Source organism: Dermacentor silvarum, chromosome 6, assembly GCF_013339745.2.
Source record: "Dermacentor silvarum isolate Dsil-2018 chromosome 6, BIME_Dsil_1.4, whole genome shotgun sequence".
NCBI lineage: Eukaryota > Metazoa > Arthropoda > Arachnida > Ixodida > Ixodidae > Dermacentor > Dermacentor silvarum.
The window spans coordinates 64,675,329-64,695,163 of NC_051159.1; positions in this window are offsets into that span (position 1 = coordinate 64,675,329).

Genomic DNA, 19,835 nt, shown 5'->3' on the forward strand with positions numbered 1-19,835 from the left:
ACTCGGTCATACCTGAACGTGCTTACAGAGGTGGATATCTGAAGCCGACGTATTCGGCCGACGGGAACTGTCTCCTGATGGCGGATACGACGCATGCAGGTAACACGACCCTGTTGCGTCTCCCCAGCCTCTTCCAAATCCACCGTGTAAAGAGGCGGTACGCTAAAAAGCGATACTTCCTGGCAAAGAGCATAAAGTGGTGCGGTCAAGGTTGCAATCGGAGTCCGCTAACTGTAGTCCGCAAGTTCCAGATATACTGTAACCCTAACATTACCTGTGAACTTCTCCTTCAACCGCCACACCGTTCTCCTGCAGCTCCCAATACAATGCGCCTAGTACCGCGGGGCTAAGGCAGACGCTCCTGAACTCTTCATGTTGCGTAATGCAACCGTCCGGACTTTCCTCAACCACTTGTGCCACGTCACGGCAACACACTTGCTCAAGGGGCGTTGGCATGCGCTCGCAAAGCCCACAATCGCACCTGCATCATCCAGATTCATCGGAGGCGGTCGTTATCATATATACCACACATTCATCGCGAAATAACCTAGAGAGCATGTCAATCAAATCGGTTAGAACGCGATCGAACGTAAATGCAGAAATAGTAAAGTGCACGCGGTACAACTTGAATTATTTTCCCCGTAACAAGCTGGACAGCTCCAATTTCTGTGTTTACGCTTACCGGTGATCGTTGTTGTCGTCGGGGTCATCAGGAGAATCCGGCGAGTCTGGCGGTGGCGAATCGTTGCTGCCGTCGTCAGCGTGGAGCGGATTGCGAAAAGGTGTGTCGCTATAAGGGTCAAAACCCATCTCTTCGCTCATCCGGCGCAACCGCTCCTCAAGCTCCGGGTCCATGACGCGACTAATCGTCGAACAGAACGCACGCTGCTTGGCTTTCGATGGGGATCGACGGCCGAGAGGTCGGAGTCGGAGAGGCTTCGCGTGTTCTTCTACCGGAAGTGATCGCGCGACGTCACATCGTGACGCATGAGCCAGTGAAGGCGGAGCTTAGCCCCGGTCGAGCCCCGATCGCTCGGCGAACGAGTTGAGGAGGAAAAGCATGATTAGGGAGGAGGGTAACTTGTAATCGCTTGTAGTTCTCTTAATACGTGACGCTTCACTTAAATTGTGGTGTGAATGTTCTACTATAGCTGTACCCTACACGCCTACAAAATTTGTCCGAACCGTTTCAGGGACCCTTTAAGTTTCGCAGATCCTACATGCTGGTTTTCCTCCCCAGAACCATGATGTACCACTGGAACTGTGCGGGGAGACACGAGTTGCGTCCTGCACATTATTCTCAACTATGGCATAGAAAGTGACCAGCCGCTGCCTCGACCATCGCGAAAGTCCAGTCAGCGACCTCAGGTGCCGGATGCTGCCAGCGCGCTTACTGCAGTGTCATACCCAGCGCGAGGAGTGCGCTCGGGTGCAATTTCGCTGCTTTTGACCATCATCTCGAGCCCGGGGAGGTCACCGCATGAACGAGCGACCCTTTATACTTGGAAAGGCGATCACTACGCTAAGGAGAGGTGGACTCAGCATAGTCGATGTCGAAGCTGGCGGGCGAGATCTGGGCAAGGAAGTGGGTGTCCTCACAGCCGTTAAAAGAACCTTGCAAATCCTTTTCTTCGAACCAGAGAGCATACAACAGAGGGTTTGATGCCTTTCAATAACTCTATTCTCTAAGGAAGTTTTGAAACTAGGCTAATGATTGTCGTGATGGACTTATTATATTGACATTGTTACGCGAAGGACGAGTCAGCAAGACGAGCAACTATTTACAAGTTATATTTTCAACAGCGGTTGCAGCGCTGACCGGCTAGATTCACCGCGCGAGCCGAGCTCGTTCTTCCTCTTTTCTCGAGTGATGGCGCCGCTTGCCTCGCCCAAACAATCAAGTACCACACGCGTGTAGCATAATCCCCCGGCGGCAGAAGCGACGAAGGTACGGCGTACCTTATGCCACGTACACACTAGCGGCAAAACGCGCGCCGCGAAAGCAGCCGCGAAACGGCTTTTTCTTGCCGCGGCATTTTTTGCGGTTTGCCGCGTGCCGCGGATGAAGGAGACCAATGAGAGCGGCCCGCTTCCGTGACGTGCGCACGGGAAATGGTGCCATGCGGACCCGCCCGACCGCTTGTTTCTCGTTTCGCACTATCATCTGCACGCGTCAGCTCCCGGATAGTTCGAGAAGGCGAGAGGAGTCTAGTCTGTCACGTGATTGCCGCAGCGGCGCGCCGCCGCTTGGTATGGCCGCCCTGCCGCTGCTGCGTTTTGCCGGCATAATGGCACGTAGACACTAGCGGCAAAACGCCCGCGGCGCGCCGCCGGCGGCAAAACGCAGCCGCGGCAGGGCGGCCACACCAACCGGCGGCGCGCCCACGTCACGGAAGCGGGCCGCTCTCATTGGTCTCCTTCATCCGCGGCACGCGCAAACCGCAAAAAATCGGTCCAGGAGCGATCCATGCCGCGGCAAGAAAAACCCGTTTCGCGGCTGCTTTCGCGGCGCGCGTCTTGCCGCCGGCGGCGCGCCGCGCGCGTTTTGCCGCTAGTGCGTACGTGGCATTAGGGTATGGCTACGCTAGCGGCAAAACGCGCGCGCGTCATGCCGCGGGCGGCAAGTTGCCGCGCGTCAGCGCCTTGCCGCGAGGCCACCATGGCAAGCGCGTCTCGCCGCGCGGCAGCGCGCTAAGATCTCCCGCGCTCTCCGAACGCGCGAACAACACCGCGAGCGCTCGTTGTTTCATGCGAGAGACGACGATCGTCGATTGAAAACCCCGCGCGGACCGGCGGCGGTCCGGTTGTGATGGCTCTGTGACGTCACCCTCGTCGCTCTTGATTGGTTCATCTCGCGGCACGCGGCATTTGCCGCAGAAATGGGTATGCTACACGCGTGTGGTATTTGATTGTTTGGACGAGGCGCGCGAGCGCCATCACTCCAGAAAAGAAGAACGAGCTGGGCGGGTATTTTGTAGCGATGCCTTTCTCGTAATAATGCCTTTTCGCGCTTATCGCGCGTTGTCAGTGGTCAGAGCGACGGTCCGCTCGCGTTATCAACGGGATCAACCGGCCGTGAGCGGTGGTTGATAAGACTAGGATAGAATAAGTCATAAGGCATCGTTACAAAATCGCGGCCCTGGGCTCGCGCAGTGAATCTAAGCGGTCAGCGCCGACCGGTTAGATTCACCGCGCGAGACCAGCTCGTTCTACTTCCTCTTTTCTCGAGGGATGGCGCCTCGTCCAAACAATCAAATACCACACGCGTATAGCAATATATTGCGATATCAATTATATGGACCCTATAGGCGAATTTGTGCCGTCGCCGTCGTCATCGCCGTGCAGTTCCGTATAAAGTCCAAGAGCGATAACACCGTCGCAGCGCGCCCTACGCTGTATATGCGAGTGAAAGCGTGCGATGGGAGCCGACGAACGCAGCTCAATCTAGTCCGCGCGAAATGGAAGAAAGCAGGCAGGAAGTGCGCCGCGCACGAGGCATTCAATGCTGCGAGGAATCTGGGGGAGGGAGGGAGGTGGGAGGACGGCATTTTACTCCGGCTGCAACTGAGTATGTGGCTGCAGCGCGAAGTCGTGCGGCCGTATCTTGAGCGCGATCTGCGTTGGGGCAGAGTCTATAGGTGCATCGGCGGACCGTAGGTTTGTGCGCGCTGTGTGCTCTCGTCGCTCAGTTTGCGTCGAAGCGATGGACAACAGCACGAAGGCCACTTCGCTCACTGCTGCTGCCGCGTTTACTCACGCCAGAATTTTGACAGCGAGTGCCCGCGGTCATCGAGTGGGATGTATTCATGTTTGGCTTGCGCACTGACACTTTGCTTGTTAATTTAGTTGGCAATCGAATAGAAGTCGATAAGTCCGATAAAAGTACTATCCTTACTTCGTACGGCTCTCTGCTAATTTGCAATCGCAATCGATGCTTCGCCTTTCGGGCGAAAGTGCGACTTTAACATGATGAATTAACCGTAGCGCCGATATAAAGAGAGCATTGTTTATTTTCCCCATTTTTTCCTTAACACGTTTCCTCCCAGCTGGGGCGGCGCAGATACTAATGCTCTTCCTCATTTACAATATTTAAACAGTTTAGCACCCTTTGCAAAATTAATCCAGTCTTCGGTGTTAATGCGCATAACTTACTTTGCCTACTTGAACCATTTTGAGTCTATCTATCTATCTATCTATCTATCTATCTATCTATCTATCTATCTATCTATCTATCTATCTATCTATCTATCTGTCTTTCAGTCTGCCTATCTATCCATCTATCTATCTATCTATCTATCTATCTATCTATCTATCTATCTATCTATCTATCTATCTATCAGGCCTAGTTAGATTTCGCAATGGTTTTGCGCTTCTCGGCGCAATGAACACAACACCTGAGAAAATTTGCCTTCCTAAAAGGCACCACTTGGGTTGGCGTTGCTAATTCAGAGCCTCTCTCTGTCCTTTCCCTTCAGGCTGCTCCCTCTGAAACCCCTCCTGCTGGACATTCTCCTCTATCTTCCGTTCTTGCAGACGTAATCAGCTCCGACTTGACCCCCTTGCAGACGCAACAGTCACATGACTTGTTGAAGAAGCATGAAGACTCATTTGACGTCCATTTATCGACATTGCGACATACTTCCGTCACAGCTCATCGGATTGAGACAAACGGTAGATCCACTGTGCGTCGCTGGCCATGTTGCATGTCTCTAGACGTGTGCAAAATTATTGAGGAAAACGACGCCGACATGCTGCATCGTCTTATAATCCGCCCCTCTGCTAGTCCTTGGTCCTCTCCCGTGGTTTCGGTCCGACAAAAAAAGATCGCTCCATGCGATTTTGTGTTAATTACCGAGCGCTCAACAAGATGACGCGCAAGAATGTAACCCCCTGCCTTGCATGGGCGATGCCTTCGATTCCTTGCAAGGTGCCGAGTACCTGTAATGAGTGAGTGGAGAGCATAGGGGGTTGAAAATGCGTTGACTGTTGAAGACTGTTGAAAAAGCAGTGACAAAACACTGCGGAATGGTTGCAGCTCCAAACACTCTCGAGAGGCTGACTGAGAAGACGATGGTGGCGGACGGTGGTACCAGCCGGCTCTATGCCATGAGTTGTTAAAGCTGTTTAGAAGCGCTCTTCTTGTTTCTTGTCCAAGGTGGCCCAGGGCAGAATAGGTGACGCCGTCAGGGCCTGGAGAGGATGATCGTTTAGAAACTGCCAGGGCAGCTTCGAGTTCTTCTATTGTAAAGGACACGTCCATTTCCGGTACCCGATCCGCTGGGAGGTCACTTACATCAATGTTGGTATTGTCAGGCTCGCCAGTGACTCTTGCACAGAATTCGTCAGCCTCACCATGCTCTGTTTGGCCAAGATGAAGCGCCAAAGCTGCACATGGGTGTCGTTGTTGTGGGGATGAACGAAGATCACGTACTGTCCTCCAGATATGTGAAAGCGGCTTCCAAGGGTCCAGTGACTTACAGAATGTCTTCCATCGCTTACTCTCTAGTTTGTCTATGTGACGCTGAACTTTCTTTTGAATACGACGTGCGTCTCTCAGATCATAAATTGATTTCGTGCCTGTGTAGCATCGTTCTGCACGCCGTCGAATTACACGAAGTGTCTCAAGTTCAATGTCGAAATCCGTTCGATTTGATGACAGCGATGATGAACACTTAGCAGCTTTCAGTGCTTCTGCGATGGTGTCGTCAATGTCGCTGGTGAAATCTCCCCCACACGCTTCTTTCATAAACGACGTAAACATAGTCCAGTCAGTGCTCTTCAAGACACCACGAGAGAAAGACCGAGTGAGTCCATTAATCGTTAAGTAGGTGGGAATGTGATCACTCCCATGAGTCTCGATGTCGCAAAACCATTTAACATGTGATGTGGAGTTCCGCGACACCCAAGTCAAGTCCAGGCAGCTGCTATACGCAGGACCCCGTAGATAGGTCGGGCTACCATTGTTCATGATGCAGAGGTCATAATCACAGGCTAGCGACACAACATTCCTTCCCCTGCAGTTTATCTTGGTGCTTCCCCAAAGCAATTAGTGCACATTGAAGTCCCGAGTGATGACCCAGGGGGCATCAGTTTCCTTTAATATGTATTTCAGTATTTCAGAGTCAATCAAGTGGTTATAGGGTGAATCAAGAGTGATGAAAATTGGAAATTTTGAGTAATAGAGCAAAGCAAGTGCGATGAAAGTAAAATCCAGATGATAGAGCGAATAAAGGTGAACAAAGTAGTGATAGGGTGAATCAAGAGTGAATCAAATGTGAATTAAGAGCAACTCAAGGGGTTATGGAGGGGGGGAGTGACATGCAAAAATAGATGTGAGATTTGAGGGTCCAAGTATGGGTGACTCAGCAAAAAAACGTGCTGAGTCACAGTTCGACTGTAGTAAATCATAGGAAGCGTGACTTGCAAAAAAACATGATGACTTGCAAAAATGACTCAATTGTGGTTTCAGATTGATGATAACACAGCAGAAAGTGCTGAGTCACGGTCTGTGTTTGGTGAATAAAGGATGACTTGCAAAAATAACTGCATAATGTTGGTTTGGAGTGACGATGACTCAGCAAAAATAAGTCCTGAGCCACGGCCCGAGTTTGGGGCAGTAAGGATGACTTGCAAAATTGACTTTGCAAAGTATGGATTCAGTGTGAGGATGACTCAGCAAAAAGTGGTCCTCGTTTCATTGAGTTAGCGGCACTCGGGCTTTCGCCTTCAACTCGTCTTAGTTCTAGCATAATCATCATCACCATCACCCTATATTTATGTCCACTGAATGACGAAGGCCTCTCCCTGTGATCTCCAATTACACCTGTCTTGCGCTAGCTGATTCCAACTTGCGCCTGCAAATTTCCTAACTTCATCACCCCACCTAGTTTTCTACCGTCCTCGACTGCGCTTCCCTTCTCTTGGTATCCATTCTTTAACTCTAATGGTCCACCGGTTATCCATCCCACGCATTACATGGCCTGCCCAGCTCCATGTTTAAAGACGATAGTCTTTCTTGGGGAACTTAAACGCTGAAAATTTGGTCTGTCTGTCTGTCTGTCTGTCTGTCACCCGATTCAGCCACCCGGCCAAAGTTGGACCACTTGCTTACCGCCCACACTACTTAAACTGGTACGGCTGTTCATACTTGTGAACGTTATCGATCACAAAGTAAATATTACGCATTAAAAATTAAAATACGCATATCTGAGGCACAACATCACTAGGTAAGTATTAGGAGGTGTGTTCCTTTAATAGAAAATACATAGATACGTAACTCTAAAGACCCTAGTTTCGTAAGCTGCGCTGAAAATGCCATGCTAGCTATGCGCGCCGACGAACGACGTTCCCCGACTGCGCGCCGACGAGCGCCCTCTGCCATGGAGGAAGAAAACCCTCTGCACAAGCTCATGTTTCCCGATGTATTGCCAGATGGCGTCCATGTCTCACGCAGCGCCTCCTCAATTTTATCAATGCCAGCCAGATGCGGCCGATTATACATAAAGGAAGCGCTGTCTGAGGCAGGGCAAAACATAAATGGCCGCTTGATGAAATAATGCGGTAAAATGAAATCTGTTCAAACAAACCTCCATTGCATTTATCATGCCAGGACGGAAATGGTACGAGAACAACATCAGGGGTGGCCGCGGATCAGACCAGCACTCATGTAGTACGGCCGGCAGAAGACTATCGTCTTTCGACGACATTTGCAGCGAAGCACGCAGATACGCGGCAATTTTTTTCCTCTTAGTATAAACTAGAATTTCGGCTATCCCCGTTACTCACTGATCCACACAGCTCTCTCTTGTCTCTTAACGTTAGGCCTAACATGAAGCCAGCCTGTTCTCTTGGTTGGCTGAAGTCAAGTGTTGCCCAGATTCTATTGGAAATTAACTTGGTTAATACTTTTGTAGTGAAGACGAATGCCCGGCGCTGCAGCCACATCGCCAGTCATCCGGGAAGCGCGAGCTCGAGATTGCCTGAGCCGCTCTGGTTGCGACACGCTGCCAACGCTGCCCGCTGCTCTCTTGTACTGTGTTTACATTAGATTCTGGTGGAGGTGCTGCGGTTTCCCCCAACCTGGAATTACGCACCCGAACTCTGCCGTCCGTCATGCCTGACGACCCCAGCCCGACATCCCCACCGGTTACTCCAGCCATCGTATGTGCCGGTGCCCAGCGTCAGCGGGATCCCGACATCTTCTGCGGCACCGATGAGAAAGACGTTGAAGATTGGCTGGAATCGTATGAACGCGCCAGCAACACTAACAAATGGGACGACACCCAGAAGCTCTTCCTGACGTATTCTTCCTGACGCCGCCAAGCTCCGTGCAGTTGCTGATTTTCCCAAACCTTCCTCCGTACGAGAACTTCGAAGCTTCCTTGGCCTCTGCTCTTACTTTCGCCGCTTCAATCGGAATTTTGCGTCCATCACCGCTCCCTTGAATCAGCTTCTACGGAGCGACTTGAACAATTACGCCTGGTCCCCTGCCTGTGACGATGCCTTCCAAGAGTTGCGTCGTCTATTAACATCGCCGCCTATCCTGCGTCACTTCGACCCGAGTGCTCCGATCGAAGTACACACTGACGCCAGCGGTGTTGGGCTCGGCGCTGTGCTCGCGCAGCGCAAATCTGGGTTCGACGAGTACGTCGTTGCATACGCAAGCCGCACCCTCACCAAAGCAGAGACAAATTATTCCGTTACGGAGAAAGAATGTTTGGCCATAATCTGGGCACTTGGTAAATTTCGACCCTACCTCTATGGCCGCCCCTTTGACGTAATTACCGACCACCATGCACTTTGTTGGCTGTCCACATTGAAGGACCCCTCAGGTCGATTAGCTCGCTGGGCTTTGCGGTTGCAAGATTTCGACGTGCGCGTTGTCTACAGGTCTGGCCGCCGCCACACCGACGCCGACGCGCTTTCCCGTTCGCCCGTGTCAACCGTAAGCGATGCCTGCCTCTCTGCCGTTGACCACGTACTTTCGTTCCCAGTAGGCTGCGACATGGCTTCGGAGCAACGCAAGGATGCCTGGATTAGTGCTCTTATCCGCTTCCTTTCTAACCAGTCGACTGTTCCTCCACCTTCTCGAGCTTTGCGCCGTCAAGCTTCGCACTTCGAAATGCGGGATGGACTTCTCTATCGCCGGAATTATGTCTCCGACGTCCGCAAGTGGTTGCTCGTCATACCGCGACATCTTCGTGGTGAAATATGTTCTGCCTTCCACACTGACCCGCAGTGTGCACACGCGGGTGTCTTCAAGACGTACACCCGGCTTCGCTCCAGGTTTTATTGGCGTGGCATGTACACCTTTGTGTGCAAGTACATTCGGTCGTGCCCTCAGTGCCAACGCCGCAAGGTTCCTTCTCAGCATGTCTCTGGTCCACTACAGCCAATCCCGTGTCCTGCCAGGCCCTTCGATCGCATTGGGATTGACCTGTATGGACCCCTTCCGAGCACGGCTTCCGGAAACCGCTGGATAGTCGTCGCCATCGACCACTTGACGCGATACGCAGAAACAGCCGCTCTGCCTGCTGCCACAGCTCGTGATATCGCATCCTTCCTACTAAAAAAATTTATTCTCCGTCATGGTGCACCTCGCGAACTTTTGAGCGATAGAGGACGTGTGTTCCTCTCCGAAGTCGTAAACGCGCTCCTTACTGAATGTCGCATCGTTCATCGCACCACCACCGCCTACCATCCTCAAACTAACGGTCTGACGGAAAGATTTAACCGCACCCTTGGCGACATGCTCTCCAAATACGTCGCCTCTGATCACACTGATTGGGACCTCATTCTGCCATTCATCACGTTCGCCTACAACACTGCACCACAGGCGACCACAAACTTTTCCCCATTCTTCCTCTTGTACGGCCGCGAACCTTCGACTACCCTCGACACCATTCTTCCGTACAGACCCGATTCATCCGAATGTACACCCATCTCTGAAGTTGCCCGCCGCGCCGAGGAATGCCGTCAACTCGCCCGTTCCTTTACAGCCGTCGACCAATGGCAACAAAAATCTCGACGTGACGATGATCACACGCATTGTCACTTTCTTCCGGACTCCCTTGTGTGGCTTTGGGTTCCTGCCATTCCTGCTGGCCTCTCATCCAAGCTTGTATCAAAATATCAAGGACCCTACCGTGTTGTAGCGCAGACATCGCCTGTGAACTATATTGTCGAGCCTGTCACGCCACCTACAGACCAACGCTGTCGTGGTCGTGAAACCGTCCACGTACAACGCCTGAAGCCGTATTACGACCCCTTGATTCTATGTTCAACATGAGTCACCAGGATGGCTCCTTTTCTGATGGGGGGTGATTGTAGTGAAGACGAATGCCCGGCGCTGCAGCCACATCGCCAGTCATCCGGGAAGCGCGAGCTCAAGATTGCCTGAGCCGCTCTGGTTGCGACACGCTGCCAACGCTGCCCGCTGCTCTCTTGTACTGTGTTTACATTAGACTTTATACAATACTGAAAGCAAGCTAATGGGTGTATAATTCTTCAATTCTTTAACGTCTCCCTTCTTATGGATGAGTATAATGTTGGCGTTCTTCCAGATCTCTGGCACACTTGAAGTAGTGAGGCATTGCGTCTAAAGGGCCGCAAGCTTTTCAAGCATAATATATATCCTCCATCTTTGATCAAATCGACTATTATTCCATCTTCTCCAGCAGCTTTTCCCCTGGTCATGTCTTTCAGGGCCCTTCTAACTTCATCGCTAGTTATAGAAGGAGCCTCAGTATTGTGTTCATCACTACTTCAAATGGAAGTAGCTTGGCTGCTCTGGGAACTGTACAGATCAGTAAAGAATTATTCCGCTCCTTTTACTGTGTCTTGGAAATTGCTGATGATATTATCCTGCTTATCTTTCAGTGGATACATTCTGCCTTGTCCTATGCCAAGTTTTCTTCTCGGTGATTTCATGCTGCGTCCATATTTTACTGCTTCCTCAATCTTTCCCACGTTATATAAATTCGAATATCTCTTACTTTCTTCTTGTTGATCAGTTTTGACAGTTCAGCGAATTCTATCAGATCTCTTGAGTTTGACATTAGCATAAGTGACCCCTCGTAAATTTTGTGATCCTGTTAAAAACAGTATTATTTGTCCATCATGTGAATTATTAGTCCATTTTCAAAATATTCTTAGGGAATAAATTTATTGAAAGGCACCAAAATCTCTCTAGTATGCCCACTGGTTCGAAGAAAATGAGTTGCAAGAGAGAGAGAAGGGAACAAGGAAAGGCAGGGAGGTTAACCAGACTTAGTCCAGTTTGCTACCCTACAAATGGGGAGGGGAATGGGGGAGCGAAAGGTTTGTCGGGACTAGCGCGTGCCGTGCTTGCTCCCTCAACAGCGCACTGTTCGAGTCGACGGTGCTTGTGCCCAGGAGCTGTCGCATGCTTTTGAGCAACTGGGAAGGGCGGCGATCTCCAACGTCCTCGGAGGTAAGCAGCTGGTGGATGCGCGCGCTCTCAGACGCCGTGGTACGTTCTAAAATGCTCTGCTTCAGTTGCTGGTATGGGGCATCACTCTAAGGTGCAGCGATAACGTCCGCCACTTCCTGAGCCACCTCAGGAGACAGGTCGCAAAGTAAGTGGCGAAACGGTGAAGTCTCCGAGGTGATGTGGTGCAGATCGAAGGTGGCTTCGACCTGGGCGAACCAAACCTGGGGGTTGTGGCACCAGAACGTGGGCAGGCGGAGCTGTAGAGCTACGACGTCACGTGGGCACGAGGTAGCGTCACCTGAGGGGCGGGAGGTTGCTGGGGTCGGTCAACTCTTAGGCCGGAGTCACCACTGTCGGGAACCGAGTGGTCGCAGCGGAACGCCAGAACAAGAGGACCAGCTCAGCAGGCTTTCAGAACGGACTAGCGCGTGCCGTGCTTGCGCCGCTGGCACGCGCCGCCCAACTTTATTTTTCTCGTCAGTCGCAGCCGGCCCCAAGGCGCCGGCCGAGAGCGCTGACCTTAGCGTTCCCGCTTAGCAGCGTCTGTGGGCGCTACAGGTTCCTTTAATGGCTGCGAGGACACGCACTTCCTTTCCCAGATCTTGCCCGCCAGCTTCGACATCGACGCCCCTGAGTCCACCTCTCCTTAGCGTAGTGGTCGCCTTTTCAAGTATAAAGGGTCGCTCGTTCATGCGGTGACCTCCCCGGGCTCGACACGATCGTCAAAGGCAGCGAAATTGCACCCGAGCGCACTCCTCGCGCTGGGTATGACGCTGCAGTACGCGCGCTGGCAGCACCGGCACCTGAGGTCGCTGACTGGACTTTCGCGATGGCCGAGGCAGCGGCTGGTCTCTTTCTATGCCACAGTTGAGAATAATGTGCAGGACGCAACTCGTGTCTCCCCGCACAGTTCCAGTGGTACATCATGGTTCTCTCGAAGAAGACCAGTATTTAGTAGCTGTGAAACTTGAACAGGTGCCGTTCGCGGCATATCCAATTCCTGGCATTCGGTGACACGAAGTGCTTGGCGCTGAATCTGAGTATCGTTATGTATAAATGACTGCTTTAACGCATTACAAACAGCTGCCGTTGTAGACGAACTATTAAAATGTTCGTACGTATGACACACGCCAATAGATCCCGCAACTGAATACTAGATACAGGGGTTTGGACCAGGTTGGCATCGCAGGGTTCCTGCAATGCGCCTGCAAGAACACCTACGTAGGAATCTCAGCAAGCAGCCATGGACGCCTTGGAGATACGGATCGACATAGCGCAGGAGCACCTCAGGGGTAGCGAAATTACCCTAGGTGTCGGTGACTGGCCACAACGCGCACTCCGAGCCAACAGCCACGCTCGCCACAGCGAGAGATTTGATTCGTGGCGGCAGAGCGCAGGAGCAAGTCACGGGTAATGACTTTACCCCGAGATGTCGATGATTAGCCCCACTGCGCACTCCAACAGCCACGCGCGCCTCAACGAGATATTCGATTCGGGGCTGCACAGCGCAGGAGCACCTGATGGGTAGCGAAATTACCCTAGGTGTCGGTGACTGGCCACACCGTGCACTCCGAGCCAACAAGTCTTTTCTTTCTTTTTTTTTACCTGGGGTACAGACGATATTTTAGGCCAGTTTGAGAGCGCATATATATCTACAAACTGGTGTCATTCTGGACGTTCATTCCAAGTGGTTTGCAATTCGTAAATTGCAATACTTGCCGCAAAGTAATTTAGTGAAGTAGTTGAAGTAAAGTAATTTAGCTGTAAAATTGCTGACTGGAAAAGTAAACATAGTGTTGGCGTTAGACCTAAAGAGCGCATTCGGCGCCATGTCCCATACGCTCATCACGGAGCGTAAGACTACGTCAAATCCTTCCAAACTGGCAGCACTACCAGAAAGGTAATATATAGCGATTCTAAGGCGGCCATTAAGGCCTACCAAACCGGGATGGTCTCCCCTCAGGCCCTTCGCATTCTCCAAAGCTTTAAAAGTATCTCTCCACATTCTCTCATTTGGTTTCCCGCTCACTTGGGGTCGATTGAGGGCTCTCCCTCTAACCCTAACGAGAGCGCGCACGAGGCCGCGCGAGGACTCACTGACCGCGCCGCCTCCGCAGTCCCCCTACCCCGTGGGGAACCATTGATGACGTATAATGAGATCACTAAGCATTATTATCTGTCAAGACGGGTATTCCCCCTTCCGCACCCTGCCTTATGCAGGGCGCGGGAGGTGACCCTTCGACTTTTACAAGCTCGTGCGTATCCTAACCTTGCGGTTCTTCACGCTATATACCCTGAAAGGTATCCCAGTGCGGACTGCCCTTCCTGTGGACTAACGGCAACATTTAACCATGTGTTGTGGGAGTGTGAAGCCATCGGCTCCGCCTTCAGCGAGGATAGGTGGGCTGCGCTTTTGGGCAGCCCCGAACTCAACGACCAAACCCTGGCCGTCCAGAGTGCCCGCGATCGGGCCGTCAAGCTCGGCTTGCCGGTCCCTACGTGGGACTAGCCGGGTGGCGCGGGGTGTCCCCTGCGTCTTCTCTGGACCTCAATAAAGTTATTTCACTCACTCACTCACTACAAGGACAGTATTGGAAAATATGCGGTCACCCAAACTGACTGGGTAAAGGAACTTCCCAACCAAGGAACAACAAAGGAACTTCACAAGAAGCTATACTCTCGCCATTGTTCAACATGGGCATGAACAATTGAGCAAGAAGGTTACATCAAATACAAAACCTCAAAATCGTGCTCGATGCGGATGATATCTCCTTATGAATACACAAAGGCTCGTTCGGCCCCAAAGAAAGCACCCTGCAAGAAGCCATCAACGCACTGCATAACTGCGTGGCAGAACACGGTATGGACTTTGCACCAGAAAAGTGCGAATGGATCAGAGCCCATGGACGAAACTACCTTAACAGGCCAAATCTGCATCTCCAACTAGAAAACAACACGCTTCCAGAAAGGATCAAAATTCGTGTCTTGATCACACTATCCCCGCCAGAAACAACAACGTAGCAAATAGCAATGCAAATCGGAAGAATCACAAATAAATTGAGAGGGCTGCATGAAAGCGAAACAATACGACTCATTCAAGCTTTTATCATCAGCTGGATAACATACACTCTTCCCTATGAAAACCTAGTTCACCCAGAAACAAAGATGGGGGACCATATCATTCAAGCAAATTTTCTTTCTCAGCGCAGTGGTACTGGATAGTGTTCGGGTCGGGAATAAAAGTAATAATGAGTTAATCTATATTTGCAGATTTCAGTTGTAGATATTACAAACAGATTGGTCTTGTATTGGGGAGAAGCAGATTCACCGCGCCGGCTTCCGCGCACCTTTTCTGCTCAAAGTGAACCCGGGCACGCGAAAATACTGCGAAATTTGCAAACTACATTAGGCAATTTTAGTTTCACGTACGCAGAAGCTTTGCTCACGCAAGCTTGCGAGTTCTACTTGTGCTACGCGTCACATGCGTGGGACACTTAGTTTCCCGTACGCAACAGTCTGTGGATGGAAGCCCCGCAAACATACAGATCGTTGCTTTATGATGATGATGACTGAATGGCATCCCTTTTGAAACGGGGCGGCGACAAATAGTCACCTAGCCTGTTTGATTTAATCAGGTATGATATACATGTTGGCTATCTAGCATTCTTTGTATACATCTCCTGAATATTTCTTTCTTTCTTTTTTTTTCTTTTTGAAATCCACCTTGTACTGTTACCTGGGACTGTAACGGAGCCGGTCGCATCAATCTCTTCCCTGCTTGTCTTCCACCAATACACAGAACCTCTCTTGCTGATCTCGACTGCTGACCGGTTGATGCTTCCGTCCATTTTAAATCCAAGCGCTTCTGGAAGGTTACGTTACCTGCAATTTACCCGCCGCGGTGGCTCAATCAGCTAAGGCGCTGCGCTGCTGAGCACGAGATCGCGGGATCGAATCCCGGCCGCGGCGGCCGCATTTCGATGGTGGCGTAATGCAAAAATGCCCGTGTGCTTGCGTTGTAGTGCACGTTAAAGAACCCCAGGTGGTCGAAATTCATCCGGAGCCCTCCATTACGGCGTGCCTCATAATCAGAACTGGTTTTGGCAAGTAAAACCCCAGAAAGACGAAGAAGAACGTTACTTACAGTTCTCACTGGGTTAATCCCTTCGCATTCCATTAGGGTGTGCTGAGAGCCTCGGGATTTTTTCTGCAGCATATACATGCCTCATCTAATTCCAAATATTTGCTCCGGTATGTTTTGGTCCTTAGGCAGCCGGCTCGAGCCTCAAATAGCAAGGCACTGCCCTTTGTGTTATCGTACAAATGATCCCTTCTAATTTCTTTCCATTATTCTTGTTAGTCGCCATGGTCCTTTTTTCTTTGCATCAAATTCACGGTCTCTATTTCTCTCATTTTCTTTGTGATGACTCCTGGTTGTCTATTTACAGTTTCGATTATCCTGTACATGGTTGCCAACTTCCTTGACCTCTTCCTCCATTCTGTGTCCACGCTTTTCATGTACAGATAGATACGCGTGCACTTGATCCACCCATTTCTTTTCATCCATGTTCCTGAGTCTTTCTTCAAAACTAAAACTAATTTTGCTCTGCGCTTCTCTGACTTCAAAAGAGGACCAACCCATGTGAACCTGCGCTACCTCATTTGTGGTTTTGTCGTGGGCTCCCAAAGCCAACCGGCCTACCAATCTTTGGGTAACTTCCAACCCCAACAAGATATCCGGTTTTAAAAGCACAGAATGACATTCGCGAATGTTATCGCTGGCACCACAACTCCTTTCCAGATTCCACGCACAACATCAGACTTATTGTGACCCCACAGTGATATGTGTTTCATTATTGCTGCAGTCCACTTCCCCTTTACTTTCAGATAATCTTCGTGGCTGCTTGAGTAAGTGTTTCCTTCGTTTATTTATACGACGAGTTATTTATATTGGTTGACTATGGGTATGACTTACTGTTGAATTGACACCACGTAATTACTCGTCTCTTCATTAAAGATCATAATTCCCGATTCCTCTGTGCTAAACTTGAGGCCTGGATTCGTCGCTGCGTTACTAAATATATTTGCAAGTGGCTGCATATCTCTCGTATTATCCGCTAGTAGCACTATGTCTTCCGCATACATCAGTCCAGGGACCTTCTGTTGCACCATTTGCCCATTACGCCTGTAGGAACTAACTCGCTGTTTTCCGGTCCTCTTCCACATGTCTATTGGCACCCTCTGCCGGCAGACACGAACATTACTCCTACCGAGTTCGTTGAAGACGAGCCGGAATAGGAGCCAACGCCGGATTCTCGACCCTCGCGAACTGCGAGTCTGTGTTAGTTTGTGCTGCGTTCCCTAGCGACCTGGTAACTTGCAGAGCCCGTCACGTATGTGGGTCGCGCAACGCAAGGGCGCGGATCTCCCGTGCGTACGTGAGACGCGACGGGCTCCCTGCGTTCAGCGCATGCGTATTTCAATCCCGCAATGTCTTCACGTGCATAGCGCTTCTACGTACGTGAAACTAAAAATGTCTATTGAAACAACGAGTTCCGTATGGTTCAGGAGCGAACATCTAAAAAACAGAGAAGTGCGACCTTCGCTCTCTCCATTTTTCATCATTTTCTTTTATTCTAGGTTTTTTCACAAAAAGGTCTGGATAAACGTATTCTAAAAAATAATGTACTGTATAGTATCGGACCTTTAGCATAGCTTATATTCGACGTTTATTAAAAAAAATTAAACGTGGCCGAAATCTGAGAAAGCGCTGATCACGAATAAATGTTCCGCAGAATGCTTTACTGCCGGCCGCTCCATTTGACACTAACTGCCCGCCTTTCTTTTTTTTTTTCAAGCTTGAGGCTCGTCAGAAGGCTACTCTGTACCTATCTCACAGGTTACACACTGACGCAAGTGTGCCAACGAGAAAACAAAGAAAATATAATTTCTCCATGTGAACTTAGAGGAATAGACTGGACGGTCCGTTACAAAAGTATACTGACATGACATTTTCAAATTGTCATTATTTCAAATCCTTGCGTTAATTACGCTCTAAACTCTCTCAACCGCCCAAAAAATAACGGCAAGCGTTTGAACGCCCTGAACCAGGTGCGAAATGCGAAAACACCAGTGTACTGGATTTAGGTGCACGTTACAGAACCCCAGGTGGTCCAAATTATTACGGAGTCCTACTGCGTGCCTCATAATCAGAACGGGGGTTTCGTGCATAAAACACCATAATTAAAGAACCAGTTGCAATTTCGGTGCCCAAGAGGTGGTTACGTCATGACGTCATGATACATTGGTTTGCTAAATTTCTGCGAGGCTCGTGCCTGCAATGCACACGCGACCATGAGCCACATGTAACGCACGCATAACTGTTGCTTTTAGAGCGAAAGTTGTATTACGCCATATCTCGCAAGGTCATTCATCGTGTCGCAATGACATTGAGCCGCCGCAGCGTAATTGAGGCAGGTGTGACATCACACGACGTGATCCGCTGCGGAGACGCGTCGCAGCTGCGCTCGCTTGGAGCCTCGCCGCTGCGGTACCACGTGACTAGGCGAGGGTTTAACTGCCGCTTCGCCGGCGCTTGGCCAAGGTCCATCTAAATAGGTCGCGAAGCTTGGAACGAAAAGCGCGCCAAAACCTATCGCCAGAGATATCAGCTAGTGGTGACCGATTGAAGCGCGACTAGGTAAGGGGGGGGGGGGCGGGGGGGGACAAACACTGAAACTAGAAAACCTATCTGAAAAAATGTTCGAAAATATTTAATTAGAATAATCTCCTGCGAGTAAATATTCCGTTTCAAATATTTGTGCTGTACAAGAAACCACAAATGGTAATTTTTTCTATTTCACAATTTATTAGTTCGTTCTTGGTGACACCTACGAACCAATAATTCTGGCGCAAGACTTGGCAAGACTGTGCAAACCAGTTATTATAATGTTGTACGGAATTCGTTGCTCCCTATAACGCAGCGGTTTCATCCGAGTTTTTTTTTTCCTTGCATGTTTGTTGAAAGTGTGGCGTGCGCTTCACTTCAAAATTTGCTTGACCTAGCGCACGGCATTCATTGGCGAGAGGTGTGAGTGCAGTTTTTTTTTTTTTTCGTGCAAGTTCAAGGCTGCAGCATCCGACGCGCTCTGACTCATCGTGACGATAAATGCCGTACGCTCCGCGAAGAAACGTTGCGCTATGTCCTTTCACTCTCCGTAACACAGGCTCTGAGTGTCCGACGGGCAGAAAAATTAGAAAGTCGAATGTTTTCTACATGATAATGTGGGACAATGTCTTTTCTGGTAACTGTTGGATATGAATGCATCGTGTCGCACGGAATTGCGAATGCTTCTGTGAAAATGTTTCGCAAATGTTGCTATACATTACGACTGTGTGCTGGAAATAGTACTTTTCATCCACTGAAACATGTTTTATTCGGTCAATTATATTGGTTACATTATTCTAGACGAATAAAGGTGAACTTGTTTTTGAAACCTCTGTCTGTCTGTCTGTCTGTCTGTCTGTCTGTCTGTCTGTCTGTCTGTCTGTCTGTCTGTCTGTCTGTCTGTCTGTCTGTCTGTCTGTCTGTCTGTCTGTCTGTCTGTCTGTCTGTCTGTCTGTCTGTCGTCTGTCTGTCTGTCTGTCTGTCTGTCCGTTCCGTCCGTCCGTCCGCGTCAGTCCGTCCGTCCGTCCGTCCGTCCGTCCGTCCGTCGTCCGTCCGTCCGTCCGTCCGTCGTCCGTCCGTCCAGTCGTCAGTCCGTCGTCCGTCCGTCCGTCGTCCGTCCTGTCGTCTGTCTGTCTGTCTGTCTGTCTGTCTGTCTGTCTGTCTGTCTGTCTGTCTGTCTGTCTGTCTGTCTGTCTGTCTGTCTGTCTGTCTGTCTGTCTGTCTGTCTGTCTGTCTGTCTGTCTGTCTGTCTGTCTGTCTGTCTGTCTGTCTGTCTGTCTGTCTGTCTGTCTGTCTGTCTGTCTGTCTGTCTGTCTGTCTGTCTGTCTGTCTGTCTGTCTGTCTGTCTGTCTGTCTGTCTGTCTGTCTGTCTGTCTGTCTGTCTGTCTGTCTGTCTGTCTGTCTGTCTGTCTGTCTGTCTGTCTGTCTGTCTGTCTGTCTGTCTGTCTGTCTGTCTGTCTGTCTGTCTGTCTGTCTGTCTGTCTGTCTGTCTGTCTGTCTGTCTGTCTGTCTGTCTGTCTGTCTGTCTGTCTGTCTGTCTGTCTGTCTGTCTGTCTGTCTGTCTGTCTGTCTGTCTGTCTGTCTGTCTGTCTGTCTGTCTGTCTGTCTGTCTGTCTGTCTGTCTGTCTGTCTGTCTGTCTGTCTGTCTGTCTGTCGTCTGTCTGTCTGTCTGTCTGTCTGTCCTGTCTGTCTGTCGTCCGTCCGTCCGTCCGTCCG